Source organism: Microcaecilia unicolor, chromosome 7, assembly GCF_901765095.1.
Source record: "Microcaecilia unicolor chromosome 7, aMicUni1.1, whole genome shotgun sequence".
NCBI classification, from domain to species: domain Eukaryota; kingdom Metazoa; phylum Chordata; class Amphibia; order Gymnophiona; family Siphonopidae; genus Microcaecilia; species Microcaecilia unicolor.
In genome coordinates, this window is record NC_044037.1 from 227,704,517 (window position 1) to 227,717,507 (window position 12,991).

The 12,991-nt window shown below is 43.0% G+C and overlaps 1 protein-coding gene across 2 annotated transcripts in view; it reads right to left on the minus strand.

Moving 5' to 3' along the window:
* The window catches only part of DYNC1I2 (dynein cytoplasmic 1 intermediate chain 2), a 179,047-nt gene that overhangs the window by 103,176 nt on the left and 62,880 nt on the right, over window positions 1-12,991 (minus strand). The gene's annotated exons all lie outside the window — the stretch shown is intronic.

Consider the following 12,991-nt stretch of genomic DNA (forward strand, 5'->3'; position numbering starts at 1 on the left):
GCTACCCCAGGACAACACTGACATCGAAAACTTTCTTACCGAGTTGGACCCAACCAATGGAGAATACCCGGCTGACCGCACCTGGTTAAACTTCACCCTCCTTACCATCGATACAGTTGCACAAGCGATCAGCAGGTTCTCCAATACTCACTGTAAACTAGATACCTGCCCCAATTACCTAATGAAATCCACCCCTGACCGCTTCATAGCAGACCTCACATCCCACCTAAATTACATGCTTCAGCAGGTCTCTTCCCTAAGAAAAATGGCAATATCCTACTCACCCCGATATCAAAAGACACCATGAAAAAAGCAAATGAAATCACTAACTACCGTCCAGTAGCATCCATCCCGTTGTCAATCAAACTGATGGAAAGCATGGTAGCCAAACAACTTACAAACTATATAAACAAATTCTCAATACTACACGAATTACAGTCAGGTTTCCGGCCCCTACACAGCACAGAAACAGTACTACTCCCTCTCCTAGCCAAATTCAGGTAGGAAATAGCAATAGGTAAAAACATCCTCCTCCTCCAATTCGACATGTCTAGTGCATTTGACATGGTAAACCATAATATATTAATAAGATTACTAGATAGGTTCGGGATTGGGGGAAACATACTTAGCTGGATCAAGGGTTTCCTAACCACAAGAACATATCAAGTAAAATCAAACTCAAACAAATCATCACCGTGGAATGCATACTGCAGAGTACCACAAGGATCACCATGACCCATCCTCTTCAACCTAATGATGACCCCACTAGCCAAGACCTTATCAAACCAAGGCCTTAACCCTTTCATCTATGCAGACGATGTCACTATTTACATTCCTTACAAATCTACACTGACAGAAATCACTAATGAAATCAAGATCAGCTTGATCATCATCGACTCTTGGGCAAATGCATTTCAACTAAAAGTCAACAAAGAAAAAACACACAGTCTCATCCTCTCATCCCAACACAGCACGGACAACTCCACAATTATCAACACTGCAGATTACACCCTCCCTATCTCAGACAGCCTGAAAATCCTCAGCATTACAATGGATCGCAACTTAACACTAGAGCGCCAAGTGACATCTACAACAAAGAAAACGTTCCACTCAATGTGGAAACTCAAACGCTTGAAACAATTCTTCCCGAGAGAAACATTTCACAACCTGATACAATCAATGGTACTAAGCCATGTAGACTACTGCAATGGAATTTATGCAGGATGCAAAGAACAAACCTTAAAGAAACTTCAGACCGCTCAAAACACGGCAGCAAGGCTCATCTTCGGAAAAACGCGATTTGAAAGTGCAAAACCCCTCTGCGAAAAACTACACTGGCTTCAGAAAATTATCAACGGTGAAGAACAGGGATACATGCAGACTTGATCGACCTACCAACCAGAAACACATCCGAATCAACATGAATGTACCTAAATCTGCACTACCCAAGCTGCAAAGTACTCAAATACAAATCAACTTATGCATCCAGTTTTTCCTACATCAGCACACAACTGTGGAACGCACTACCAAAAGCCTTGAAAACTACGTACGACCACCTACACTTCAGGAAAACTCTAAAAACTCACCTGTTTAAAAAGGCATACCCTACCGATCCAACATAAATGCCTGACCTCTGCAACACAACAACACTAAAGTACGTAATGGACATTACACAACTCTCCCGTTGTATGACTCCTTTATGTGGTCTTACCATATGAACCTTATCCTACCATAACATCACTTTGTATTTGTTTACCCCGGAGTCTGCAAACACCTCTCCGGTACTATGTAAGCCACATTGAGCCTACAAATAGGTGGGAAAATGTGGGATACAAATAAATAAATAAATCAATCAACCACTCCCATTTCAGCAAAACAAATGAACTAAAAGCTAAAATGGCCAATAGACCCTTCAGCTCTTTCTTCTCTGCCTTTCATCATGCCTTTTAATGCAGAGATGTATTATTTTCCCCACAACAATTTTGCTCTGAAATACTATTAACTAGCAGTTTTGTTTCCTTATTGCTTACATTAAATTTAAATTTTCCTGTAAGAAACACTGCTGCTTTAAAGCTTTTTCATTGAATCAAAATACAGTGGTACTGTATGCTGAAAACAAGATGACTCAGAGTAAAACTCTCTAATACATCTTTTATAACACAGTCATACTAAACTTAAACAATGTCAATCAATGCCTAAGTGGTGTCACGTATACACAGCAGGAACCTGGGTTTGTGAGCCCTTGGGCCACTGCCGAGGAGCAGCAGCGGCAGGAGAATCACCCCAACACCAGATAAGGCAGACCGGAACTGGAACACGGTGGACTGGAGTAAGGCTTCACCCTACACTTGGCCACCTTTCACCAAGAGTTGAGCTATGGGCTTCAGGCGGCCGGTAGGACTTGCAGGACAAGGCAGGACACAGCAGCAGGCTGACAAATAACAGGAACACAAGAAACACGCTGGGTTCCAGGAAAAACCGTAGGCCAACAAACAATCCAGAAACAAGCCGGGTCAGGGCAGGATGTAGACAGAAGAATAGTCCAATAAACAATCCGGGTCCGGGCAGGCGGCAGGCAGAAGAATAGTCCAATAAACAATCCGGGTCTGGGCAGGTGGCAGGCAGAAGAATAGTTCAAAAAACAAGCAGAGTAAAAGTCACCAACACGAACAGCACAACGGCACTGCTACACTTCACACCAAAGGAACGCCAAAGTTCTTCACACTGTTGCAAGGCAACTAAGAACCTACCAGGTGGTTAATAAAGGCAGGTCACAAGGGAGTTCACCAGGTATGGGTGCTGCTTGGTTCCAAAAAACTCCCAAAACAATCTGGAGAGCTGGAAGATCCGGACCGGACCGGACCAGCATATCTTCTGGAATACGGGAAATGGTAAACCATCACCTCGCAGCATTCCCCAGGTCTGAACCCCGGGGACTGAGGTGACTGCGAGCCCGGGACCTGGGCACAACCGTGACAAGTGGCTTATTAGAAACAGAATATGTGATGAACTTTAAGTGGCTGCCCTCATCATTCTACTAGAACAATCTAGATCAACGGGTTGCAACCCCTTTCCAACAAATGGAAGCACAGATTTACTAAACCCTTCTAGTAACATCACTGGTATAAAGGGCTGGTGCAACCTGGAAAGCTCCAGTATTTCTCTACCTCCAGCAGATGGTGTAGGTTTGGACTAGGGCAGTAGTTCTGATACAGGCCACAAAGTGTTGCTCCCAGGGTTTGGGCCATGGTTCTTACCTGTAGTTGAGTCCAGAGGGATTTTTGTGTCCACAGTCCTGGGCCAGAGTCCAAGGGCTCTTGCATAGCATGGTATTCTAGCACAGTTTACTGTGAGGCCACTGCCAGTGTGAAGGGGGATGAGGATTCCTAACCTACCCCCCCCCCCCCCCCCCCCCCCCCCCAGTGCCAATGCAGCTAAAAACAGACAAATTGGCTGTTCAGCTTTATTCCCGTAACTTTTTTCCATCTTTTATTTTTATTGAAAAATAAACAAGAGTTATCCAACAGCAATATCCATTATCAACTTTGGAGGCAGTACAAATACAGGCATCAACATTAAAATTCCATGTAACCTCTCATACCTCTCATTATCCCCCTAAGTGCACTCTCCCCCCACCCCAATCATAGGGGCAAACACCTTTCCCCTACCTCCTCCCTCAAGAACTGCAGCTTTATAATAAAGCCATAAATTCAGGATACCCAAGCCACTATTCTCTGAGTCAGAGTCAATCTAGTCAAACTAAACTTAGGTCTCCTTCTACCCAAAACAAATTGCCGCTACATTTTCTCCCATTTCTGAAACAAATACCTGGGCAGCACCAGAGGAAGTTGAGAACAGAAAAATAAAAATCTGTGGACAATCATCATTTTTAGTACCCCTACCCATCCAGGAGTGCGAGGTCTTTCCACTCTCCTCACAAAGTTCTAATGGACTGTTCTAGGGGCAAATAATTAAAATTAAAAAGATCCTGAACTCTCCCCAAAACTCCTAAATAACGGAAACCTTTCATGTTTACTTGGAATTGAAGATTTTGCAGCCTATCTTCTTTAGTTATATTAAAAAGCAGGGCCTAGGTTTTATTTTTATTAATTTTATATTCCGAGTGGGCTGAATACTCCTCTAACTCTTCCATCAATGGGGCCAACGAGGTTCTAGGATTTTTAACAAAACGTAAAGCATCATAGGCACACAGCAAAATTTTATGTTCCTGCTGCCCAGCCAGGATCAGTTCAGTCAGGGGATTACAACGAATCCCCTGCGCTAGTGGCTCAACAGCAAGAGCAAGCAGAACTGGGGACATCGGGCAACCCTGACGGACCCCCCTCCCTAACAAAAAAGGCTCAGATTCTATCCCATTAACTATAATTTGACTAGCGGGGCCACGTACAGAGAGCAAACCCATTGACCATAGTTCCCTCTCAACGCCATCTTCTGCATTACCAAGAAAAGAAACTCCCATTTGACCCAATCGAATGCTTTTTCAGCATCAATAGCCACACACAGCTTATCCTGTTGAATCTTGGCAAAGTTAACCACCCTCTGGAAACTATCCCCCAGTAATCTACCTTGTATGAACCCAGTTTGACTACAGTATACCAGTTTGGGTAAAAACTTTCTAACCTGGATGCCAATATTTTAGTAAAAATTTTCTTGCCAGTATTCAAGAGTGAAATGGGATGATAGCTGTCACACAGTGAGGTGTCCTTACTAGGTTTAGGGACTACTACCACCCTGGCTTTATACATACTACTAGGAAGCTGAACCCCATCCCTGAGTTAAATAATTTAGCCACAAAAGTACATAAGTAATGCCACACTGGGAAAAGCCCAGAATCCTGTCCACAACAGCGGCTAATCCAGGCCAAGGGCACCTGGCGAGCTTCCCAAACGTACAAACATTCTATACATGTTATTCCTGGAATTGTGGATTTTTCCCAAGTCCATTTAGTAGTGGTTTATGGACTTGTCCTTTAGGAAACCGTCTAACCCCTTTTTAAACTCTGCTAAGCTAACCAACTTCACCACGTTCTCCGGCAACGAATTCCAGAGTTTAATTACGCGTTGGGTGAAGAAACATTTTCTCCGATTTGTTTTAAATTTACTACACTGTAGTTTCATCGCATGCCCCCTAGTCCTAGTATTTTTGGAAAGTATGAACAGACACTTCACATCCACCTGTTCCACTCCACTCAATATTTTATATACCCCTATCATGTCTCCCTTCAGCTGTCTCTTCTCCAAGCTGAAAAGCCCTAGCCTCCTTAGTCTTTCTAAGCTAAAACTGGTGCTAGTGGCCTGTAATATTTGGCAGGGAAACCATTGTCTCCCACAGCTTTACCAAGCTTCAGGTCCTTATTAGTCTCCTCCACTTCACTTTCTTGAATATCCTATTTAGCCACAACTGGTCTGATTCAGAGAGCTGAAGGAGAGACAACCTATTTAGATAAGCAGTCATGGCAGACCCTGAAGCTGTATTGTCAGATGTATACAAACACTCATAGAACTTCCTGAACTCAGCCACAATTCCCTGGTTGGAAAAGATACTGTTACCCTCCAAATGTTTTAAAGAGCGCACCCACCCAACTGGAATCTCCCCGCTTTTTAAGCTGCCAGGCTAAAAGCTTGCCCATCTTATTATTATGTTCTAAACACTGACATTTAGCACCTGCCACCAGATACTCCAGGTGGCGTATCTCTAGCAAATATAATTGGTTGTTCGCATTAGTGAGCTATCCCAGGGATACAGAGCTTCCAGTGCTCATGTGAAATTTCTGGAGAGAGGTAATTTCAGCCAACAGAGCCTCCTTACGTTGTTCCCTCTCTTTTTCTTAATTGGGCCACTTTTTGAATAAGTAATCCTCTCATGTAAGCCTTACCTGCCTCCTACACAGAAGGAGGAGAGACCTCAGCCATTTGTAACCAGCTCTGAATGTCTGGTTGTGGTAACAACTGCACATTGGATGTCATACCGCATGCTATCTGCCAGGATTCCACTACCAAAGTGTACTATGGGATGAATCACCAGGTCTGACCATTCCCCCCCCCCCCCCCCCCCCCCACTGAGAAACCGAACCCACCATATAATCCAGCCTCAAATAGGACTGACATGGAGCCAAATAATAAGTTTAGCTTCTTATGGTCTTATTTTTTCCTTCCAAATATCCATCAAATTCAACCTAGTCAAAATAGTACAAAGGCCCCTACTATCTTTGGCGTAAGCCCTGGAACCCTTATGGGAGGAGTCTAAAAGTCCAATAGTACAATCAAAATTTCTTGTGATAAGGAAAACACTATCCTCTGGTGGTAAAAAGATTTTAAGTTTTGATGTTTTGATTCCACTAGGGCATATAGGTTTAAAATTGCAAGGTTCACGTCATCTACTCTTCCTTTAATCCAAATAACTCTCCCCTCCCCATCTGCTTTAGATTCTGATAAAACAAAGGGTAATGTGTTCCTGACCAGGATAACTACTTCTCGTTTCTTGGATCCCCCTGACAAAAAATAAACTTCTCCCCATTCCCCTCTTTTTAATTTGAGGGATTCTTCTGGGGTAAGTTTCGTTTCCTGCAACAAAGCTATGTCAATATGTTTCTTTTTCAAAACCGCTGATATCCGTTTCCTTTTAATAAGACTATTCAACCCCCAGAAATTCCAGGATCCAAATTTAATATGTCATACATTAGAAAAAAAGACCATCAAAAATCACATTTTGTACTCGTCCTTGCAGTTACCAAACACCTCCATCCCAGCCAGCCATCCTGTAATAGCCATAACCTCCCTCCACACTCATTCATCCATCTCCAATTACTCCCATTCATCATTCCCAACTCTCACCGTTCTCCACCCCAAGCCTCCCCCATCCCAACACAGTATAACATCAGGTGAAACAAATCAACCCAACAATCCTGTCCCTCCCCTACAAACTAAACCCCACGGTTCCCTTCCCTGCTATAAAAACACTTCTTTCACTGCAAAAATACCAACACAATAAAGCGGAAATAAAACATTTGACTATGACCTGACCTTAGAGCAAAACTAAAGATTCCCAAATTGGAGGCCAGGCAGCTCAGTCAATGTCATATATTACTTTTTCTTTCAACATTTGCCTTATGTAACCAAATCCCCTGACAGTATGCATAAATTCTCACTGCTCCGGAGCCTATGAAGCAAGCCATCCCTCCTTGTGACAGGAATCTGTCACGAGACATTCATGTTCTGGGGGAGCAGCTGCCAAAGCTTTTGAGCCTCCGCCATGTGCTGATTGCTCCAGAACTAAGGCAGGGCCCTCCTCTGTGCTAGAAGAGTTACCTCCTTCTCAAGATTTGCTGCACTTGGCCATTCTCCCCAAGCCAAACACCAGAGCCCCTGTTTGCATATCTCCCGATCGTGTATTGGAAACATCAGCCAGACCCAGATCTTGCTTGTCGTCCCTCTCCTTGGCTCTTTGTGTACGCGCACTCCAATTTCCTCTCTGAGGGGAGCTCCTCTACAGCCGACTCCGTGCAGTTGATGTTGAAGCGCCATTTTTTCCAAGGGATCTTTAAAAGGCAAGGAGAGAAGCCGGCGTTTGCCATCTACTAACACCATCAACCGGGCCGGATACCACAAACCAACCTGGTACCCCTTAGCTTGTAATTCTTGTTTGTAGCTTCACAGTTCTTTTCACTTACAGATGGTTTCAAGATACAGATCAGGAAAACCACAAAATCTCCTTATTGTCATACTGGGCCTTCTTATCCTTGTGGGCCTCGTGTAGAATATAATCAACATCTGGATACCAGAGCAGTTTTACAATTAAAGCTCATGGGGGGAATAATATGATCTGGATGCGGGCACAACTCCATGTGAACATGCTCAGTTTCATAAGGAGGAGAACTAGGTGAATCCAGGAAGCAGCCAGCAAACATTTGTGCACACAGACCACTGGAGATGTTCCTTCAATTCCTTCCAGCACTCCCACAATCTGAACATTGGATCTTCTATTTCTTGCCTCCTGGTCCTTGACCTTATCCTGCAGCATTTCCAGCCATTGCAAAAGACATGCTCTTTCATTGCGATCACCTGCCACCTCTTCCTCCAGGTTCATAATACGCACCTCCGTTGCATCCACATAAGAATTTATCACTGAGAGCTTTTCTTCTAGTTTTGCAACCACAATCTCTGCAATTTCAGCATTGGAGGATTGGACCTCCATAAGAATTCGCTGCCAAATGTCCGAGGTGGGAGCAGTGTGCTCCAAAGAGGCTGATGCCATAACCAGGCTTTTCTCTCCACAACATCCTGAAAACCATATTGTCTTTTGGGGCCTTAGAGGCTTTCATTACATACATGTCTAATCGAAGTAGATGCTTTGGGCTTAAGTTGCTTCGGCATAGTGCTAGTCATCCCCTATCTGATTCTTTTCCATTCCTATTGTAAGTTGCTCAACAGGACTGGTACTTATACACTCAATACAACAGATTTCTGAGGGGAATTTTGGGACGGAAATAGCGGAGCTCCCTCAAGCACGTCCAATCCCCATGCATGCCAACCGGAAGTCCATTCTCCTAACGTGTTGGGGAAATAAGCTGTTGGGGAAAAAAAAAGAAATGATATCAAAAAGGAGCTGAAGGACAGAGGAGAGAAGCACTCAGTCTTTGGGAAGTGGACAGTCCCCAAGATCCCACTGGTGAGTGCACTCCAGGTCCCAGGTGCTGGGGGAAAGAATGTCAGCCTGCAGTATTGGAGATGCCAAGTGGGTGCTGATACGAGGCCCACAGGAACCAGTGGAGCTCAGCATTGCTGCGGGTGCCATCTACCCCTACTATGATGGAGCAACAACAAATTATTTATTCTCCCGATCATTAAATGAGTTCCTGAATGAGGAGCGCAGTGGAGCCAAGCCCCTTCCCAGTGTGACAGTGCCATGGTTCTAGCGGGAACCATAGACATTTTGTCTCCCTCCTGCCAAAGCAGGGGTCTTATCTCACAGTTCCAAATGACTATGTCAGCTTAGCAAGTCCTTGGAGCCTGATCGGTCCCTGATATGACTGGCTTCCCCAGTTGGAGACTTCTGTAGCCCAGAGGAGAAGGTCCTTGAGGGTCCTCCCATGGAAGGAAGCCCCATAACTGGGGAACCTCCTCATCAGACAAGGTTAAGTATTCACCAGTGGTCTGGTTATTTTAACACAAGGAACTTGGTCAGCTCATCAATTTAGTGACTGGTGCTCTGCAAATTTCATCAGCAATTCCGGCAGAAGAGAGGGCCTCAGGAGGCTGCCTAAGGTCTTCCTGCTCCCTAGGGCTCTATCCCAGATGATTCTGGCCAAGTGAGAGGCAACAAAAGGCACCATCAATCTTAGGCAGGCTGCATACACTACTGTGCATGGAGATCAAGAAGGTGTTCTGACATCATAAAGGTGGATGCCTGGAGGACCATCCTTGTGTGATTAACATGAAACCTCTAATAGTCTTAATTTAAGTTCATGTGAAGATATGAGAAGATTAAGTGCAGTACAAATTAATGGAATACAGACTAAATTCCGTACCTAAAGACATGTTCTGGGAAAATGATGGGTGGGTATGTTGCCCCAGAAAACTGGAATTTGGGCAGGATGAGTCATGCTGGCTGTAAACCAGGAATAAAATAAAAATAAGAAACGTAAAATCTGCAGCATATTCATCACTAATAATATGCGCATTCAGGGTAAGCATGAAGAAGTGCACTAAGAAATATTCCTGATCCTTATGCATGCTCCTTCAACATGTGCCACAAGAGTCAAATGAAATTTAAAAGAGGTCACTAACAAGGTCAACTCTGGTAGGTGGAGTGGGTGGTTTGAAACAGATGAATTTGCAGTACTAGCAGCTTTGCATGGAGAACTGTTGGAGGCATATCTCCATATTACCACTTGAAATTCTCACAAGTGGTTCCTGTGTTTATACGTCCTAAGCAGGCATTTCCAGTTCAGGACTCTGCCTTTCGAGCTGGCAACAATGCTACAAACCTTTTCCAAGGTCATATTCACAGTGGTGGCAGCTCATCTCTGCATGCAGAGAACCAGGTTGCTAAAGTTGTTCTTTCACAGGATACTGTCTCATGTAATGAGTGTGTTCATGACAGAGCTACAGTTTTGTGTAGCATTTGGACTGATGAAATAGGCTTTGAGATTGCCATTTCTTAGGCATTTTGGAGCCAACATACTGCTCCAATCTATGATCCTTAACACTCCTGATGCAGGCCATAGAATCTTGTGAAGGTTAACAATAAAGGGTTATCTAGCACCTTTGGTGTTCAATTTCTTCTAGTGTCACCTCCACTGTTTCCTCTTTTTTGCTTTTGCATCTGTGGAAGATTGTTGTTCTGTTTTGTTTTTTTGTCTTGCAGGGGCCCACCTTCTTCAGCTGATGTGGATTATCTACACAGTGCCTTTGTTCATACCAAAAACTGTCTCTCCCTTTCATGTGAATTCATGTGCCTTGGGCTTTTGTGCAAGAAATACATTGCCATTTGTTCAGTTAGCAATTATTTCCAGAACAACCCCTGATGCAGGCAAATTAGCTGACGCACAGCCTGTGTTGGGTCTTCTGAGCTGCTTCAATAAAGCTGTTTTTCTATTCCACCTTCGGGCTGGCATCATTCCTTCATTCAACATAAGACAGACCAAAAAATTTAGATCAATATGCAATTTCAGACGAGCTAATTCTAGCGTTAACAAAAATAGTTTGCAATTAGGAATGAGAGTCACACATTTTGATTTACAACCCAAAAGCAATTCGACATGTGTAGTGCATTCGACATGGTTGACTACCAAATCCTACAAAGAATACTCGATAAAATGGGAATTAGAGGGAAAGTGCTAGAAAGATTCAAAGGATTTCTGACCATCAGGTCTTACCAAGTGAAGACAAACTCCGTAAGCTCCTCCCCATGGAAAGCAGAGTGCAGGGTCCCCCAGTGCTCACCACTTTCACCAATATTATTCAACTTAATGATGATCCCCTTAGCCCAATCACTATCCAAACAAGGCTTTAACCCCTTCATATATGCTGACGACGTATCAATCTTTAAACCTTTCAAAAAAAAGATCTATCCGAAATCACAGCTAGGATTATGGACCGTATAAATATCATGGAATCCTGGGCATCAGCTTTCAAACTGAAACTAAATAAAGGACAAAAAAAACCCACACATTGCCTGTTACTCACATCACCACACAATACTGAACACTTTGCAACCATCAACGTTATGGTAACAACCCTTCCAATAGCGAACAAACTCAAAATCCTAGAATCAACATAGAACATGAACTATCCTTCAACAGCCAGCTAGTAAACACAACAAAGAAATGATCCACACTATGTAGAAAATCAAATGCATAAAAAACAATTTTCCCAAAGATGTATTCCGCACACTTGTCCAAACCATGGTCTTTGCTTATGCAGACTACTGCAATAGAATCAATGCAGGATGTAAGGCACAAATCTTAAAAAGAAATTACAAACATCACAAAACACAGCAGCAAGACTCATATTTGGCAAAAACCAATTTGAAAGCATGAGACCTCTACTCCAAAAACTACACTTGCTACCTATCAGAGCACGAATATTGTTCAAGATTTGTTTTCTGGCCCACAAAATAATCTTCAGCCTCATGCCGGACTACATGACCAACCTCATAGATCTACCATTACACAATATAACCAAGAATGCAAGATCTTACCTCACCATCCACTTCCTTAGATGTCAAGGCCTTAAATACAAATCTACATATACCAGCTTCACATATGTCTGCACCAAAATTTGGAACTTGCTTCCAAAAGACCTGAAATTCATGAACTACCTAACATTCCGGAAACATCTAAAAGCCCGCCTATTTAGAAAACTCCTTTTTGATGAACCCACCCAGTCAAGCAGAACACCGGCCAACACGCCACAATCATGGACAGAATGAAACAAGGCTTACGTCGCCCCATACACCTTTTATACCTGTAACCTGTTTACTTCAAGTAACTGTACACCACATTGAACCTACCACTAGGTTGGAAAATGTGGGATACAAATGCAGAAATAAATAAATTAAAAACTTTAAAAAGGGTATCTGTATTAGTCTGGTGTAACAAAAATAACAGAGGAAGTGCCATCTTACAGACTAACCAATTTATTGAGGCATGTGCTTTCAAAGACCAATGTTGACTGTCAACTAAATCTCTGCAATATTTTCTGAAAGTGAAACAGCTTTTAGGGAGAGCAATTTACTTTGCTCTTCTGCTCCCAATGAAAGTAAAGAGGCTGATGTTTCTTGAAAGATAGCAGATTTCTCATAGTTGTTGTTATAAGCACATGAAAAAGATACAGTGGCATCAAAGCAATTTTGAAGCTGAACAGACAAGTTCAAGGATGAAACAACCAACACATGCTGACACATCAGACTTCTTTGCAGATGACTAAATTTGGGGCTTCAGTGTACATGCATTTTTAAAAATTTACTATATAATTTAATAAACCTTACATAACAGCATCATGTTCAAAAGCATACTCCAAAACCAGTGTTTTTTAAGGGGTATCAAAGTCCAGCTTCAACTTACTCATGTAATGACAACAGTAGAATCTGTTTCATATTCTAAAGCAGTGGTTTCCAAACCTCAGGTTTTCAGGATATCCACAGTGAATAGTTATGAAAGATTTCCATGCAACAAAGAAGTGCATGCAAATCTCTCTCATGAATAGTCAACTGTGGATATCCTGAAAACCTGACCGTCTGGAGGTTCCCCCAGGACAGGTTTGGGAACCACTGTTCTAAAGAAAGAAAGTCATAGGAAGCCAAGAAATGATATTGTTACAATTTTGCCTGCAAGTCTTGATCTATTAACCAAAGCAAAGATAACTATCCCAGGCACAAACTGAAGGTTGACAGCAACTCCAGTCAGTTGTCCACAGCCCAAGCCCAAACCTGTAAATAAGGAAAGGAGCAACACTAACTGCTGATGGTG